Source organism: Polypterus senegalus, chromosome 14 (assembly GCF_016835505.1).
Source record: "Polypterus senegalus isolate Bchr_013 chromosome 14, ASM1683550v1, whole genome shotgun sequence".
In the NCBI taxonomy this organism is placed as follows: domain Eukaryota; kingdom Metazoa; phylum Chordata; class Cladistia; order Polypteriformes; family Polypteridae; genus Polypterus; species Polypterus senegalus.
Genome location: NC_053167.1, coordinates 6,926,072 through 6,946,472, shown reverse-complemented (window position 1 = coordinate 6,946,472; position 20,401 = coordinate 6,926,072).

The following is a 20,401-nucleotide window of genomic DNA, read 5'->3' as shown; positions in this document are numbered from 1 at the left end:
ATCGTATTTTTCAAGTTCTATTTAAATTTTAAATATAAGTAATTTTATTTGGTCGACAGAAATATGTTTAGTAGGAATGAAAGTTAAATTTAATCATCATTGCATAAATTTTTCTTCACCATAGAAATTTAAAGACTAAATCCAACTTCCATTCCTACCAAAGATATTTCTGGCGACTAAATAGAACCTACTGTAGTATATCCAAATTCGAGCTATTGAGCTGTCGCCTGCCTGCCTGCCTGAGTCACCCTCGCTTCGCTCTTACTTTTTTCCGTTCATTTAATCTTGGCTAGTCGCGGAAATATTATAACATGGAAGGAGGATTACACCGAGTATGGCTTTACCAAAACAATCATTGATGTCGAATAAAGTATCTATGATTCCTAAAGCTTAAATTGGTAATCTGGTTTTCTGTTAACCTCATATTTTTCATACTTCTTCCCAAACAGGGGTTGCGAGTAAAATGAATCATTAAGCTGATATATATATATATTGAATATATTGAAATAGTTTTACTATCAAATAATGCAAACAGTACGCGGCTTCGCCCTAATTCTGGGCTCATCAGGCAGTACACACGCACTGCACCCACTCTCGCGAATCGAACCTAAGACGTCAGCGCTAAAGGTGAAGCCTCTCATGTTCCACTATGGTGTGTGGGTCGTTTATTTGACAGTATTGTAGATCGGGGTGTATATATATATATAACTTTTGAGAATGCAACGTATAGTTTTGTCCAGGAGGAAAGCAATGTTGCCTCAAATCAATGGCAACCTTTTGTAGGGTGTGTCCCTGAGACTTATTAATTGTCATCGCGAAGCAGAGCCTTACTGGAAATTTGAGGCATTTCAATTCAAATGGGAGATCAGAGGGTATAACGGTGATGCCAGCAATACATTCAGAGTGTGGCGCTCTGCTTTTTCTGTGTAGCTGCCTTCACACAGCCTCTCCGCTGCTTTATAAACAAACGCCATAGAAAGCCATCACCTTGTAAATTGTGTAATGCGTTTTTTGAACAGGTTTGATGCATGGAAGTGATCACTCGTACTGCGTTCAGTAAGTTCTCGTGAGCTGCTATCTTGTGTGATGTTGCGATGTCTACGGCTTAATTTAATGTTATCTAAGACCCGGTACTTAAAAGTTTCTGGCTGCACTCGTTGTAATATGACGAAGCTCGCGAGCTCACTTTTGAGAATGCAAGTATAGTTGTCCAGGAGAAAAGCAATCTTGCCTGAAATCAATGTCATCGTTTTGTAGGGTCTGTCCTTGAGACTTATTACTTCTCATCACGCAGCTGAGCCTTACTGGAAATTGGAGGTATCTGAATTGAAATGTGAGATTAGAGGGTATAAAGGGGGCGCGAGGAATACATTGAATGTGGAGAAACTCTAGAGACAGCGTGTGTATTAACTTGTGGATTTTTCTGTGAGTATTTGGTGGGAGTGTGATGAAGTTGCTTCGGAAGACGCCGTTAGCCGTGGAGCTCAGCTCAGAGCGAAATGAGGTAAATGGGAGGGGATATGATGACGTGACTCCCCAACCGCTTAACTGTCAATCCCCACAAACACAGTCTCGGAATTTGCATAAGCACACCCCTTCACCTGCAATTTTAACTTAGTTACAAAGTGATCAAAACTCTCGTTTATATCCTGTGTCCTCTCATTAAACTTGTATCCCGCATTACCCGTGAGCAAGAGAAACACCAGCGGCACCCTGTCTATGAACTTAATTTAAAGTTTAGGTTTACAGCTTTCTTTCTGAAGTAGCAGCACTCATTAATATGGTAGTATATGTCACTCGCTCGCTTCTTATTGTTTCGCTGCCTTCTCAATTATATAATGCATGTTTTCTTCAGCGCATTTTGGAGCTCTTCCTTGTTTTCTACGTAGTGCGTTGATAGGTCAGTTCACGTGATTACGTGGGAGGCGTGATGATGTCACACGAAACTCCGCCCCCCACGAAACTGGCTGAACTCCATTACAGTAAATGGAGAACAATACCTTCCAGTTATGACCATTACGCGTAGAATTTCAAAATTAAACCTGCCCAACTTTTGTAAGGAAGCTGTAAGGAATGAGCCTGCCAAATTTCAGCCTCCCACCCACACGGGAAGTTGGAGAATTAGTGATGAGTCAGTGAGTGAGTGAGTGAGTGAGTGAGTGAGTGAGTGAGTGAGTGAGTGAGTGAGGGCTTTGCCTTTTATTAGTATAGATGGATATATACATACAGATAGATATATAGATAGATATAGATATAGATATAGATATAGATAGATAGATAGATAGATAGATAGATAGATAGATAGATAGATAGATAGATAGATAGATATAAGTGTATGTAAATGTGTGTCTGTATATATATATATATATATATATATCCATCCATTTTCTAACCCGCTGAATCCGAATACAGGGTCACGGGGGTCTGCTGGAGCCAATCCCAGCCAACACAGGGCACAAGGCAGGAACCAATCTTGGTCAGGGTGCCAACCCACCGCAGGACACACACAAACACACCCACACACACCAAGCACACACTAGGGCCAAGTTAGAATTGCCAATCCACCTAACCTGCATGTCTTTGGATTGAGGGAGGAAACCGGCCCGGAGAAAACCCACGCAGACACGGGGAACACATGCAAACTACCACGCCGCCCCTATATATATATATATATATATATATATATATATATATATATATATATATATATATATATATATATATATATGCCAGCAACACTCATGACAATGACATAACAATTACATTGTCAATCATGTTACGTTATTATTAAAATGTTTCCTTTTCTTTTTCATTACTTCTTTAACACACTACTTCTCCGCTGCGAAGCGCGGGTATTTTGCTAGTTCCTAAATAATTAATTTGGCAGGCTATTTCGTATCAGTGCAATACGCTGCTTGTTAAAACGGATGACTCCCGCTCTTACGTGCAAGTCTGCGTGGATATTATGAACTATCGATCTGTTCAAGTTCTATTTAAATTCTAAATAGAAGGAATTTTTATTTAGTCAACAGAAATATCTTTGGTAGGAATGTAAGTTAAATGTAGACATCATTGCATACATTTTTCTTCACCATAGAAATGTAAAGAGTAAGTTCGCCTTACATTCCAACCAAAGATATTTGTGTCGACTAAATAGAACTTGAAAAGGTATATTTTTTCGAATGTGATCACGCAATTCAGATCTAGTTGACGCGCACTACATCGAGCTCGCGTGCTATTGTGGTTTCGCCTGCGTGCCTCAATAAGTCATCCTCCCCTCGCTCTTACTTTTTTACCGTTCATCTAATGAATACACTGAGTATGGCTTTACCAAAACAATCATTGATGGCGAATAAAGTATCCATTATTCATAAAGCTTCAATTGGTGATCTGTCTTTCTGCATTAACCGCATATTTTTTCATACGTCTCAAACCAAGGGGATGTGAGGGTAAAATGAATCGGGAAGCGCTGATATATATGTATGTGTGTGTATATATATATTGAAATAGTTTTACTGTGAAATAATGCAAAGAGTACGTGACATGTGTTTCGCCCTAATTTTGGGGTCATCAGGGGTACATACTGCATACAGTGCACCCCCTTTCGGGAATCAAACCTCGGACGTCGGTGCTAGAGGCGAAGCCTCTTCTATTGGGCCACAGCATGTGGTTTGTCTATTTGAGAGTATGTAGATCGGTGGTATATATATAAATATATATATATATATATATATATATATATATATATATATATATATATATATATATATATATACTCGCTTCGCAGCGGAGAAGTAGTGTGTTAAAGAAGTTATGAAAAAGAAAAGGGAACATTTTAAAAATAACGTAATATGATTGTCAATATACAGTAATTGTTTTGTGAGTGTTATGAGTGTTGCTGTCATCAAGGATTTGATTATCATTATTTCTTTCAATCAGGTTCGTATTTGTAGGATGTGTTCAAGTTACATTCCGTGTTTGTCAATCGTTGTAAAGATAAGAGGTTTCATTCATCGATTCGTTTCTTCCTGCATCAATAAACAGCTCGTCTTCCTCTTTATCTGAGACCTGACACACTACATGCACGGGTTTTTTACACTGTCTTCCTTTAGCGGGACATTGACTTTTTCCACCGTGTGCTTTGTTTCCACAGTAGCTGCACTTATGAATATGCTTGTATGTATCAGACGCTTCATATTTTTTTGCTGCCTTCTCAATTGTGTAATTCGGTTTTTGTTCAGCACTTTGGAACTGTTGCTTTTTGACTGTGCACTGCATCAGTTCATGTGAGCCGCTCGGTGTACATGGATCAAAGGTTCCCAGCTGTGCTGGTGCCATCTCGTGCGATCGTGCGGCATCGAGCAGACGTCTATTATAGTATATGGACGAAAAAACAGGTTCCAGTTATGACCATCAGGCGTAGAATTTCAAAATGAATCTGCCCAACTTTTGTAAGTAAGCTGTAAGGAATGAGCCTGCCAAATTTCAGCCTTCTACCTACACGGGAAGTTGGAGAATTAGTGATGAGTCAGTGAGCCAGTCAGTAAGTGAATGAGTGAGTGAGTCAGTGAGGGCTTTGCCTTTTTTTAGAATAGATTTGTATTGTGGACTATCAGCATTGAGTGGAAGGTGGAAGCCAACCGTTAATAATAATTCTTTGCATTTATATAGTGCTTTTCTCACTACTCAATGCACTCAGTATTTGCAGGTTAAAGGCCTTGCTCAGGCATGGTGGTGCAGCGGGTAGCGCTGCTGCCTCACAATTAGGAGATCCGGGTTGGCTTCCTGGGTCCTCCCCGTGCATGTTCTCCCCATGTCTGCGTGGGTTTCCTCCCGGTGCTCCGGTTTACTCCCACAGTCCAAAGACATGCAGGTTAGATGCATTGCCGATTCTAAATTGTCCCTAGTGTGTGCTGTGTGTGTGGGTGTGTGCCCTCCCCTGGGTTTGTTTCCTACCTTGCACCCTGTGTTGGCTGGGATTGGCTCCAGCAGAACCCAGTGACCCTGTAGTTAGGATATAGCAGATTGGATAATGGATGGATGGATGTATGTTATAAAAATTAGAACATAACATAATATATTCTCAGACTCACTTACTTAATCCTTTACAGATCTTAGAGACCAACGCTTATCCTGGCAGTGCTGGACCACACATGCTGACACCCACCCATTTCTGAAGAGCAAATGAACCTCCATCATGGGTGAAGAGTTGCTGAAGGGGAAACCCACTATAACAAATATGTAATATTCGATCATTTTCCTTAATAAATAAATGACCAAGTATAATATTTTTGTCTCATTTTGTTTAACTAGTTTCTCTTTATCTACTTTTAGGACTTGAGTGAAAATCTGATGATGTTTTAGGTCATATTTATGCAGAAATATAAAAAATTCTAAAGGATTCACAAACTTTCAAGCACAACTGTAACACCTAAATTAACCTGCTGAGAGCCTTCAGCTCAAGACAGAAACCACCACGAAGATCCAGGGAGCAAGATTAGAGGATCTCTCCAGCAGCCGCCAGTGCAAAATACAATATACTGTATATACTGTTACTGCCAGTTTAACATATTCATTTTAAATAGAGCATGGGCTTATTTATTTATGTTAATGTTTTAGACTTGAGACTATTTTTGTGCATATCTGAACATTGTTGATATCATGGCATTGCTGTAACATTGAAGAGTCTTCTATCTAATGATCATGTTGTGTCTTTTATATCTATGCACCGCTTATCTATTTTAGTGTCTATTTTATAGTGCTCTATCTATCTATTGTGAAAGGTAGCACACAAGACAGTGAAAGTGGATGCAGGTCAAAAAATATACAAAACAAAAAAGCCAGACTTACATCTCAGTAGTCTTCCTCAAAACAGGCCTTACCCCGGGTAGACTTTTAAGGCTGCGTAGGCCCAAAATAGAGCTCAGGCTTTTAAAGTTTATAAAATACCTTAAATACTCAAAAACACACAAAAGTATGTACAAGGGAGAGGATAACTGTAAACCTCTGCCTTAAACGGATAACACAAAACACATATCTTTATGAATTTAAAAAAATATATTTTTGTGGCTGTGTTGGTCCAGAATTTCTCATGTTCTGCAGCACTAGCATAATTCAATTTAATGGTATCTTGTTGAAAAAGGAATCAATGTCAATTTGACACATGAAATGAATTCACTTCTTTTGGCAGAAACCATTTGTGGAAATAAAGCAAAACTTGTATCATACCAATAGAGCAGGGGTTGCCAAGTCTGGTCCTGGAGGACCAGCGTGGCTGCAGGTTTTCATTCTAACCCTTTTTAATTGAGTGCCCTGTTTGTGCTGCTAATTAACTTCTTGTGAATTCATTTTAATTGACTTGCTTTTTTTAAGATTTCTTCCCCTGAATTTCTTCATCGTTCCTCTGAATTGATTCATTTCTTTCCTTAAATGGCATCAAAACAGAAATGAAATGTGAAGTGAGTGAGCCAACAGAAGACCAACTAAGTCAGGGCCTCAAACTCCATCAAATTTTACTCCAACCAGCTGCTTAATTAAGTGCAGAGTGTTGCCATTAATTAAACCCGTTCTTAAATTCCATGGCTTGTTGCTGTTCTCATGGTGCAATAGCAGAGATTTTAGAAATTGTTGATTTTCTCATTTTTAAGAGCTCTGTTAGGGTTAGGGTTAGGATTTTGGAGACCTGAGCAGATCAACATTCCTGAGACCTTCATCGTTCTTTATTTTCAGATATTGCATGATGGACACCAGTTGTTTTGGCTTATTTTGTATCTCATTATTGTTTGGCTGCTAATTAAGGAAAAAGAAACAATTAAGCGGTCAATTAAAATGAATTCAAAAGAAGTTAATTAGCAAGAAAAACAGGTCATTCATGAAGAAAAGGGTTAGAATGAAAACCTGCAGCCACGGTGGTCCTCCAGGACCGGACTTGGTGACCCCTGCTGTAGAGCACCTATCAAGGTTGTTCACTAAGGAATTATGCTATTAAATCCATCTATTTAGGGTTGTCGGAAGCAACTCTGGTAAGTATGACGTTCTCCCATTAAAACACCAATACTCACTCGAGGTTTCTAATCCAAGCTAAGATAAAGAAGGTAATTGGAGTGGCTGGGATTTGGAGAAGGACTAAATTAGAGAAAAAAAATGTTTTAAGAGCAGTGAGGCAGCAGCGTTTTGACACCATGCCACCTACATTTTCAGTTTTCATAGGTTGTATTATACTTTCAGAGCTGGTGCTACAAGAGAAATAAATCATGTGCAAAAATTCAATACTGCCATAAAAGGACCAATGAAGTTAGAGTTTTGGATAAAACCTGATCATTTAAAGTGAACTGACTGGGGGAAATTGGGGATGTGTTTTTAAGAAGAACCCTGCGAGCAGAGCCTTTCCAGCACTGGCTTTGCCACGATTTGCTACAGCGTTTTTTAGCAAGTTGTCCCCAGCCCTGAATTCTCATATAATCATATCTGGCATCATGAGATTAGGGGTAACCTGATGTACTCTGAAATGAAAATTGTGGGAATGTGCATGCGTGACAGAAAGGCCACCCCAGACAACAGACAGTTGAGCCACTACTCTACTCTTGACTCACATTTGTCCTAATTTTAAACAGTAAATACTTTTGGCTGAAAACATTCTGCACCTTCGATGTTACCTCATTAATACATTTTGCCATTTCTTGAATTGCTAATTTATGACTGTGGCTTGAAAAATGCCTAAGATGTGGTTGGACACGATGCCGATGCCAGACAACAGAGAAGAGCTAAATTCAGTCTTGATGTTCTTGTGCCCTGTCAGTGTGCTGTGCCAGTGCCACCCTGGTCCATCCCGTGTGGTCAGCTCACACAAGTGTATATCAGCTCCATAAGTTAGAATACGGGCTAGCACCTGAAATGAAAGAGGAGAGTGGCTCCGTTAATGGTCTGAATTATTCTTCATCAATCTGTTTATCCAAATAAAGAAGCAAAGTGACACAAATATGTCTAAAGAAATGAATGACATAGCAGTGTCACTTGAGCCAATGTATGGATAGAAGAACGTACACATGAAAAGCAAGAGAGCCAGTCCAGTGTTTCAAAACTATTTAGCGGTTAAGGTACTATACTGTGAAGCTACAGTACAGTAATGTAGTGATTGATTATGAGCAAATGGCAGCATGCAGACTAAGACCAAATATCCTTCGTGTTATAAACTCCTCTCAATAACCTTCACAAATATAATTTGAGCCCAGCCTGGTTCTACATTGTTACTCTTAAATGTGTTGAAAAAGTCTCACTCTTTTCTGGCTTTAAGTCAATTCTGTGCCCATCTGGACCTCCGGTCATGGAGCCCCTGCTGTCATCTTGTTAATGACTTTGTTCTGAAGTGAATGCAAGGATTATGGAACATCACCTGGATAATGATTGTGACACCATCTTCAGATTTTGCTCCCAGCAAAACAGCACAACAAACACAAAACCACTTAGCCCAGCTGAGAGCTGTGGAAGGTGAACCTTTCAGAAAATATGTTTTTACTTTATCATCGTGGGTCTGATATTTTGTCTTAGTCTGCATTGATGATATCAATGGGTCTTCTTCTTCTTTCAGCTGCTCCTGTTACAGGTCGCCACAGTGGATCATCTTCTTCTATATCTTTCTGTCCTCTACATCTTGCTCCTTGCTCTGTTACACCCGTCACCTGCATGTCCTCTCTCACCACATCCATAAATCCTGTTCTTGTTATTATGCCTCCATGATTCTGACCCTCACTTTTCTTTTCACCATGATGTCCCACTACTTAATCATCTCCTGGAGCTTTTCAATAATCACAATAATTTTCAGGCACTCTGCATGTCCACAACAATCTTATATTAATCATCTCGGGATCACTCATGATCATATAGAATGTATAGAGTGCCCGAAGGTTATTTATCATGACTAACATCCATCCATCCATGTGTAAAATCATCTGTACATTTTTCACTGCATATATCTTTTCAAGTGCACACCAGCCTGTGTGTCCATTGTGGCCATAGGATCACACCGCTTCAAAGGGTTGGAGTCATCTCTGATGGGCCTGCAGCTTAGCGAATCTTGTTCCATTATCTGCCCACTATGGCACAAAAAGGAAGCACTTCATATAAACGTTTGATTAGAAGGATGACCCATCTGCTGTCATATCTGAATATTTGCTAGGCGCCTAACCTAATTTATTCATTGACAGCTTTTAGCAGAAAACAAAGATGACCCTTGTCTGTCTAATAACCTTATACAGGGTCCCCAAAGCAAAAAAAAAATGCTTTCATAGAAGAATTAGACAACTGGCCTCTGTTGGCTTTAATTTATTATAGCATTTAAGATACAGACTTTAATGAAGCAAGATGCAAAAGCTGACATTGTAATGAAGGAGAGCTTCGACCCTGTGCTGATAAATAAGCAAGAGAGACTGCTTTAATTTGTCTTTTATTCTGCTGGAGTGCACCTCATGACCTGGAACCAGACCGCGCTCATTAGACTTCTCATTTAATTCACCCCACCTCTGTGACATTTCCGAATGATTTCTGGTTGGTGTCTCAGGCGCTCTTTGAAGTGATTTATGGCACACTGCTACCATTACTGTGGTGATATTGTCTTCTCACAGCAAACTGTGCTTAAAGTCGGCTATTAACATCACCAGTGGGGGGTTTAGTATTATTTGGTTTTATTGAATTATATGTGCTGCTCTGGGGTCAGAAACTGGCTCTTTTTTTTTTTTTTTTTTGTTCTTTTTTGCCTACAAGTCTATTCAACGAATCAAAGGTATGGAGAAATCTGTTTAAGCCAATTCAGATGTGTCTGCTTGTCAGCCCTCTCAGTCAGAGTCAGATGGGCTGGTATGAAGGATGCAAGAGGAGTTTGACTCTGGCAATTTTCTGACACACGCTTCAACAAACTGATTATCCAATTAAACTAGTAAAGTGACAAAAATTAGTCTACTGAAATAAATGGCACCGCAGAGTCAGTCAAGCCAATGCTACCTTATTTGGATGGAATTCCAAAAAAATGTCACGGAAAGCACATGCAATTGGTTAAGTCAAAAGAGACAGAAGCAATGCTATATCTTAGTACTGTTTAAAGCTGAGCGGCTGATGACATGCACAAATATAAGGTCACAGTACATTTATCAGCAAATTTAGCATCCATCCACTTTTTGAGACATTATCTTTCAGTGTAGAATCACCATCAGCATTGAGTGGAAGGTGGAAGCCAACCGTTAATAATAATTCTTTGCTTTTATATAGCGCTTTTCTCACTACTGAAAGCACTGAGCGATTGCAGGTTAAGGGCCTTGCTCAGGCACGGTGGTGCAGTTAGGAGATCCGGGTTCACTTCCCGGGTCCTCCCTGCGTAGAGCTTGCATGTTCTCCCTGTGTTTGTGTGGGTTTCCTCCGGGTACTCCAGTTTCCTCCCACAGTCCAAAGATATGCAGGTTAGGTGCATTGGCGATCCTAAATTGTCCCTATTGTGTGTGTGTGTGTGTGTACTGCGGTGGGCTGGCGCCCTGCCCAGGGTTTGTTTCCTGCCTTGCACCCTGTGTTGGCTGGGATTGGCTCCAGCAGACCCCCATGACCCTGTAGTTAGGATTTAGCGGGTTGGATAATGGATGGATGGGCCTGCTCAAGGGCCCGACGGAGCAGATTCACTTTTGGTATTTATGAGATTCGAACCAGCAACCTTCTGATTGCCAGTGCAGATCCCTAGCCTCAGAACCACTGTCCTTCACAGGGCACACTCAGACCGAAACTCATGGATTGTAGGAAGAAAACACTAACAGGCTATGGCGTTCTGAAAATTCAGTTATCAGCAAGGATTTTCTTCTAATTAATCAAATGGGTTTGATCAAAAATCTGCAGCCATTGTGGACCTCTTGGACTGAACTGTAGCACCCTTAATGTAATACTACATTCGACTAAAACTCCTAACTTTGCAATTAACAACCTCTAATTCAGAAAATGCAAAGAAAGTGCACCCCAAACTTGGAGTTATTACTCACTAAGTTGGGTCTGGTGTCTTGAGTCTGAGTTTGTACGATTTCAAATTATGACATCAATCCAATATGGCAGTGTACACAGTGAATATTAAGTACAGTTACATTGTTTATGTTTAATTTGTTTATTACAAGAATTTACTTTAAATTGTCCTCACAGGTGGCGCAGTGGTAGTGCTGCTGCTTTGCAGTAAGGAGACTGTGGAAGATTGTGGGTTCGCTTCCTGGTTCCTCCCTGTGTGGATAGCGCTTTGAGTACTGAGAAAAGTGCTATATAAATGTAATGAATTATTATTATTATTAATTAATATTGAGAAGTTAAACTTTGACATTGCCGGCACTAACGTTAATGGACTAACCGATGTAAGCTTAATGTGCGCTTCTGTTCATACATTGCAATCAATGACTACAATACAATACATGTTTAGATACAATACAACACATACAGTGACTGCTTTGTTCAGCTGTTTTATGTACTGGGAAGACATGGGCCAAAGATAATGAAGTGCAACGTTTTGCTCCTGTTAGTATATGTGGACAGCAGCATGAATTTGTTCGTTGATCTTGTCACACACGTGCAAGTAGGGGACAGTTAAAGGGCCTGAGTAATAGTAATTCCATGTCAGACCAGGGGGCGGCAAGGTGCACTAGCTGTCTTTCTCAATTCCTTGCAGACCATTCTTGGGAAATCCCACACGGTTCCAGTGCCTCTGATGATGTCACTTCCAGTCCCAAAGACATCACTTCTGGGTCCGGCGCTATTGATGTCATCACTTCCGGTCCCAAAGATGTCACTTTCAGTTCTATCCCCGATGATGTCACTTCCTACATGGGCCTTTAAAGCTGCCATCTTGCCTCCACATCAGTTCTGTTTAGGACTCAGTCTTGTGAATATCTCATAATTATTTCAAATCCTTATTTGCAGCAAAAGGCACATTATATGGGAGGCTGCCCTAAAGCTAAACAATTCTTGTGATAATCTATACAGGAAGCATGCCAATAGCATAAAAACCTTTTTTAGCCATGGCAGAATACCTTTTGCGCCTTTCCTGCCCTTCATCCTCTTCTTTGATCCAGACTATGGAGCATTTAGCATTTGTTCCTTTCATTGGAGGCACCCATGTTTACTTTCCCACTTAATTAGCGTAAAACATGTAGAGGTTACAAGTGACAAATTTGCGACTTCCCATTTGCGCCATATGATGAATATAGCATACATACATTGTAGGACTTCAGGGCCTTGGAGAGTGCTGAATGTTTGCCGAGAACATTGAGCAAGTCCCGTTGAGTCCGCTTTGCCTTGGGATTGGCAAAATCATGAAAATAATCAGGAACTTTACAAAATCAGCAAAATGCATTGAATTCAAAGGGGAAGTAGAAACAGAACTACTTTTGAGTGGATTATAATGGTGCAATGGTCTTTACATTGTTACTGAGGACTAAGGAAACTTCTGCCAGCTATGCTTGAATTATTGTGGCCAGCAATGTTACCTGAGCTGAGGCAGCAGTGCTAACCCCTGTGCACTGTGTTACCCTGACATATAATAGAATTATAAATCAGAGCAGCAACCCTTCTTGCAGACTGTGGCAGATAGGAAGCAAGAATTCACTAAGGCTTGCCACCCACAGATTCAATAGCAGGTAGTCACTTCTCTTGAACCAAAACCACATTTTTTTTTTCCCATGTCACACATCTGAATTAAAAGATCACCTTCCAGGTTCATCTGAGGTATGTAGCACCACCCTGGGATGAGAGGATGTGCCGTTGCTAACTGCGTTATCTCCCTTTCCTTTAGTAGTGCTGCCAGTGATGGCCCCTTCTAGTTCGACCCCTATAAATCCCGGGAGCCTCCCAAAGGAAGCATTTGTTTGTGGACCGAGCCCATTGCAGGACATTGTTCCTCTGAAAGATGAGATGACTACTTTAGCCTAAAAGAGGCTACATATTGTTGTTTTCTGTTCAAGCCTTTTTGTGAGCATTAGTTTTTGCTTTAGAGTCCCAGTTGGTTAAATGGGACATCCCAGTTCCAGTTAGCATCCCAACATTTCTTTTTGGGCTATGGAGATTCTTTCACCCGATGACACCTCATACTTTTGCCCATTCACTGCCACTGCTACCAAATAAGCAGAACACTAAGGTACATGGATTCTTTACTCCTTCTGTTTGCATCAACTACACAATACTCTGGGTAATACTATTAAACAGGTATGCTCACGTGTTTATTACACACAGGTCCATAAAAATTAATTTATAAATTAATTAATTAATTTATAAATTTATTTATTTAGTGCTTTGCAGGATGCAGAAAGAGAAAAATGACAAAATATATTAAAAAATAAAATTAAGCAATACTAGTTAACATAGAATAAAGTAAGGTCCAATGGCCAGGGAGGAGAGAAAAAAAAAAAAAACTCCAGACAGCTAGAGAAAAAAAATAAAATCCGCAGGGGTTTCTAAGGCCACGAGACCACCCAGTCTCACCTAGACATTCTACTTAACATAAATGACCTCAATCAGTCCTCATGGTATTCAGGGTTCACATGAAGAACTTAATGATGATAGTCATGTGGACTTCTGGCCTTTAATCCATCAATGTAGCGACATCACGGTGCTTTGATCGGGTTGTGGTGGTGCAGATCAGCACCGTAGAAAACCAGAAAAAGAACTGCAGAGAAAGTAGGAGTTAGTACGGATTTTAGAGCCACCATGAATTACCATATTGATAATTAAGTGCATATACAGAGTATCAGAATTAAACTAAAATGAAACTATCAGAAAGCCATGTTAAAGTAATGTGTTTTCAGCAGTATTTTAAAGTGCTCCACCGTATCAGCCTGGCAAAGTTCTATCGGTAAACTATTCCAGATTTTAGGTGCATAACAGCAGAAGGCCGCCTCACCATTTCTTTTAAGTTTAGCTCTTGGAATTCTAAGCAGACACTCATTTGAAGATCTAAGGTTACGATTTGGGATGTAAGGTGTAAGACATTCTGAAATATAAGATGGAGTGAAATTATTTAAAGCTTTGTAAGCCATAAGCAGGATTATAAAGTCAATTTCTAAATGACACAGCATTTCTCAGCATCTGGCAATGTTGTAAGAGGTCTAACTTTTGCTATATTTCTTAAGTGATACAATGCTGTCCTAGTAATCTCATTAATATGTGATTTAAAATTCAGGTCAGACTCAATAGTTACCCCTAAATTATTTACCTCCATCTTGACTTTTAATCCAGATGCATCAAGTTTATTTCTAATACCCTCATTATATGCATTTTTGCCAATCACTAAAATGTCTGTTTTCTCCTTATTTAGTTTAAGAAAATTACTACTGATCCACTCAGAAACACAAGTAAGACATTGTGTCAGTGAATCAAGAGAGTCGGGGTCATCAGGCGCTATTGATGAATACAGTTGTGTGTCGTCTGCATAGCTCTGGTAGCTTATGTTATGCCCCAAGATAATCTGACCTAATGGAAGCATGTAAATCGAAAAGAGCAGTGAACCTAGGATAGAGCCTTGTGGAACACCATATAGAATATCATGTGTCTTTGAAGTATAATTACTACAACTAACAAAAAAATTTCTACCTGCCAGGTAGGACACAAACCAATTTCAGACCCTGCCAGAGAGGTCCACCCATTGACTATGGTGATTTCTAAGAATATTGTGATCAATGGTATCAAATGCGGCACTCAGATCTAAAAAGGATGAGAACAGATAAACTGCCTCTGTCTGCATTAACCTGCAAGTCATTTACTACTTTAACGAGTGCAGTTTCTGTGCTGTGATTTGTTCTGAAACCCGACTGAAACTTATCAAGAATAGAATGTTTATTGAGATGGTCATTTAGCTGCATAATGGCTGCCTTCTCTTGGATTTTACTTAAGAAAGGCAGGTTAGAAATAGGTCTAAAAGTTTCAAAAGCGGAGGAGTCGAGATTATTTTTCTTGAACAGGGGTTTAACTGCAGCAGTCTTAAGACAGTCTGGGCAGACCCCTGTATCTAATGACGAGTTTGCTATGTCAAGAACACTATCAATTAGCACACCAGATACTTCTTTGAAAAAAAGACAATCCCTTAAACATTTTTTATACTTAAATGTATTTGCAAGTTTCTTGTAGCCCCATACTATCAGTGCTATTTACTTGGAAGCTGTTCATCCAGGCATGGGTTACTATATGCTCTGTGATGTCATGCTGGCCTCAAAAAGCATCATGGAACATTATGAAAAACAAAGTTCCTCTAAACTGGCTGCACAGAAAATATTTGGCAAACAAGGCCACTGGCGAACACAGCATGTTCACTGTGAGCAATGAACGAATTTCTCCGATCAATGCTAGTGACCGATTGCATTTACTCGATTCTGATTTGCTTTATGGCAACTTGTATCATTGCTTTAACTTTCATGAAAAAATAAAGATAATTTATAAATACAGAAAAAAGTTAACTTAATAATGCAAGCATTAACAAAGACATTTTAAACAAAATGAGCCCTCGTATGCGATTTGTTATTTCATTTCTTCTCTTTTACTTTTCAGCACTGGCCTTTTTGTGCTCATCATGTAAAGTTGTTAGTTATGTTAGTGATGGACTTGTGTCCACTCAGCGTTAGTTCTTTCCTAAATCTTTGAGCGATTTTGATATACTTCAGTTTCCCACAGCCTCTTAATGAAAATTGGGATTAAGAAAATCAATAGGTGAGTGGATGATTTGATCAATAGATGAAGGGATAGAAGGATCAATCAGTGGATCAATGGATGGCAAAGAGGACTGTTTGACTTATGTTAGGTAGATTGCCCAGAGGGGACTGGGCGGTCTCGTGGTCTGGAACCCCTACAGATTTTTTTTTTTCTCCAGCTTTTGGAGTTTTTTTTTTTGTTTTGTTTTTTCTGTCCACCCTGGCCATCGGATCTTACTTATTCTATGTTAGTTAATGTTGACTTATGTTTATTTTTTATTGTGTCTTCTATTTTTCTATTCATTTTGTAAATCACTTTGAGCTACATTTTTTTGTATAAATATGTGCTATATAAATAAATGTTGATTGATTGATTGATTGATTGATTGACTGAATGGATATTTTTTCTCCATGCTAGGCAAGGTTATTATCTTTGTAGTAGCACCTAGGACTGGGCCTTTATTTTTAGATGAACCATTTTAGATTGCTTTGTGTTTATTATGGTATAATGTTGGCCCCAGAGCAGCCACCATTGAAGTTATAATAATAATAATAATAATAATAATAATAATTCTTATACTTTGCACAGCCTAATAGATCACAAGTAAACCTGGAGCGCCCAAGGAAAAGTTGGGTTTGTGGTTGAGAAAATGACCCTCTAACTCATAACCAAGGACTTCAGCAGAAAAAGCAGTTTAGTAAAACTTGGAAGGATATTTTTATTCTCCAATCATGAATGGGATTAAACACACAGACTTATGTATCAGTCTTCATTATTAAACAAATTGCATAATTCAAAGACTGACTCATTTTCTAAATACTGTACCATACTTTGCCCAATTAGTATTTTTTTCAGTTTATATATAGTGCAGTACAGTATAAATCATGAAGATGAAGCTCAACAAACTATACTTTATCTGCTCTCTTACACTTTATGTCTTTATCAGTCTGTCACTTCACTACTGCATAAAAAGTAGGTCAGTTGAAGCAAATCAGAAGAGGTGATGTGGGGAAACATTATGACAACATAGTCAAAGAATTAGCAAAGATTTGTACATTCAAACTGTTAAATAGTTGCATGAAAATGCTACATGACTCGTCCCTCAACACGCTATTGCATGACCACACACACGTGAGAAAACTCAAGAAGCAATTGCAAAACCAGATTGGAATGTTTTCTTCATTCACCCTACAGCCCAGTTCTTGATCTTTCAGATTTGCCCCTCTGCAGAGTTCAGAAAGGTGCCTGCCATTCATGTGAAAAGCTTTTGGAGATGATGACAACAAGGTGTGGATGTTAGAGGGCGCTATTGCCCCATGAAACCCAAGAGACAGATGCTCTGGACACAAGGATAAAAGTCAATTTTTAATAATGCCTTCAAAAGACCCCATCAACCAAATACAGTATAAACTAACACAATAAATACAACAAGTTTCTCCTTCTCTCCTTCCAGCAGCTCCATCACACTTCCTTCCAACTCCAGCTCTCTTGCTGGGTCTCCACCAGCCCTTTTTCATAGTCCTTGACCCAGAAGTGCTTCTGTCCTTCTGTCCATGTGATTCATCAGCACTTCCAGGTCAGATGGATAATTGGATTTTCTTCAGCCTGGAAGTACTTCTGTCCTTCCATTCTCATGACTTGGGAGTACTTCCAGGCTATATGGGAAACAGAAATCCTGCAGTGTCACCTGGTGGCACCCAAGGTACTCAGCAGGGCTGTGAATCCAAACTCCATCTCCCATAGTGTCCTGCGGGAATCCGGCGCACCGCAATGGTGCAGGGAAGTCGCCATCTAGTGTCCTGGGTGTTTTGGCCGGGTTGAGCTGCCAGTCGTCCATCACAAACTTTACTGAAGAAGTGAAAATGTGGCTGTGAGTGTGGGATTCAGAAAGGTACAAGAAGGGGCTGCACACTCCTGTATTTCACTTACACAAGTCTGTTTACTTTGACAGATATGATAGAGAAAATCAGATATATACAGTATAGTGCTGTAGTACATGGTATAGTATTGTACAGGATATACTGAATTGTATCTTCCTTGGAGGTCAGCATTTTTATGTTCTACATAAATGTTGGTTTAGACAAGAAAATATTGAAGTTACTCAATATCATATATACTGAATATCCATTGTAATCCAGCTAAATCAGTCATTAAGAAATGGAAAGAATTTGGCAGAGCTGTAAATCTACATAGACCAGGCTGTCCACGAAAACAGTAAGCATGCAAGAAGAAGATTAGTGAGGAAGGTCACCTAGAGACCTAAGAGAACTGTGTACGAGTTGCAGGCTGTAGTGGTTTAGACTGGAGAGACTCTGCAGATAAGAACTGTTGCCCATGTGCTTCACCAGTCATAGCTTCATGAGAGATAAGAATGCACTTGACATATCAGCCGGAGTTTAACAGAAGGCACATGGAAACTCTGAAGTCTACTGGTTCTAGGGTCTGATGAGACCAAAACCAAATGACTAAATGTCATGTCTGAACACTGCGCATTATCAAAAACAAGCCACCATTTCCACCATGAAGCATGGTGTTGGCAGCATCAGACTGTGGGGATGCTTCTGTGCAGTAGACCCTGGAAGACTTGTGAGGGTATAGGAATGTAGCAAAACAAGAGAAATCCTGGAGGAAATCTTGACGCAGTCTACAGGAGACCTACACCTTGGACAAAGGCGAATTCATGTCTGTAAAGACATAATTAAATTTAAATTTAAATTTAAATAAGAAAGTATACTGCAAATTTAAGGTAAGGAAGACAGAGGTTTCAAGACAAGGTGGTTCTACTCAATTATCATGTGGCCACAGAGTGGAATTGTGGCAAGGAGTCAGACGTTACAAGTATTTCATTGTACTTTGTATATGTGACAGTATTACAGCTATTACTATAACTAGTAATTAATAGTAATAATAATAATAATGTACTCTGTATATATATACTGTATATATATAAAATCCTAAGCCTAAAAGTGCAACGATTTTATGTGATGTTTTTTATGTCATTTTTTGTCATTCTTTAAATCGAGCTTATTTTAAAACCTACATACCTGTATATATGTTTGGTATCATTCTTTTCAGAATTTATCAAACTTTAATGTGATGTTGTTAGATTTTTAGATTCTTATTCAGTCAGTCAGTCATTGTCCAACCCGCTATATCCTAACTACAGGGTCACAGGGGTCTGCTGGAGCCAATCCCAGCCAGCACAGGACGCAAGGCAGGAACAAATCCCGGGCAGGGCACCAGCCCACCATAGGGCACACACACATACACACCAAGCACACACTAGGAACAATTCAGGATCGTCAGTGCACCTAACCTGCATGTCTTTGGACTGTGGGAGGAAACCGGAGCACCCGAAGGAAACCCACGCGGACACAGGGAGAACAAGCAAACTCCACGCAGGGTGGACCCGGGAAGTGAACCCTGGTCTCCATACTGCGAGGCAGCAGTGCTGCCACTACGCCCTAGATTCTTATTCCATTTTTAAATTCTAAACTAAAAAATATCAAGAACTCACGTCCCGCGAGACAAGACTTTGTGCCAAGAGATTTAACTATGCCCAGACAACAGACAAAGAGTAGGACAGCTGCTGTACAGGCTTTTAAATATTTGAAGCGCTGTGTGAGATTGAGATCACGCGGCACGGCAGCAGCAGTAACCCAGCAGCTGATTGAGTAAAGAGGAGGTTAAAAAAAAAATGTATTTGTTTCCCATTGTTTAAGAGGGGTTTTCGGAGGAGCCCGACCACGAGGATACGTGAAGTGGCTGGCTCATGCTGGGGGTTGGCAAGCAAAGTGCAGGGGTGAAGCCCTAGTAGCCCAGTAAGTCGAGCTTTCCAGTGACAGGGCTGCCCTTTGTCACGATTCTGAGCAGAGGATAAGGGTCGGTGAAGTGGCTGGCATGTAGTACATGCTGGGGGGTTGGCAAGCAAAGTGAGCAGGGTTGTGAAGCCCTAGTGAGGGAAGAATAATACAGGCGGATCGGTGCAGCGTCCGCGTGATGCAGGCTCTGCATCGGTCTGTCGGGGTGATAAAGGAACTAATAATAATAATAATAATAATCCTAATGGTCATGAGCTATGGGTAGTGACCGAAACACAACTGGAAAGGAACTACATTAGTTTTACTTAATGCTACCAGCCGAATATCGTTAGGCAAGGCGCTTGTCCTTCTCAGGATTGCACATTGAGTTTAGCTGTGCATATCTCAGAATGAATTGAAACGAGGCTCATGAGGATACATTTTATTTATGTTTATTGTACGTCTAGTGTCAAGCAAATAGACAGCATATCAGACAAAAACTATGCCACTCATGTTCTCTGGACAGCTCATTGAATCAACCATTTTATGTGAGAGCTGATTCCAAAGTAACAAATGCATGTTCATTATCCTGTCCGGCAGAAATAACTGTATATCAAAAGCACTAGACAGCGTGATTATTTATGAGTGTGTTTATTGCTGATTGCTTTGATCACGATGGAAATTAAACCATTAACACTTTAAGGCCTGCAGTCATTCCCAGTGCAAAGTAGAGTAGTTAGCCTTTCAGCCTCACAGATCCATGAAGATTCTTGATTAGATTCCCAAATTGGTCACTTGGTTGCCAGGTCCATGTCAGGTTCCTCACAATACAGAAATGGACACATTAGGGTGATACCATTTTTGACTGTAAATCTCCACTGCAGCCCTGTAATAGGATAATGCCATTTGGGGGC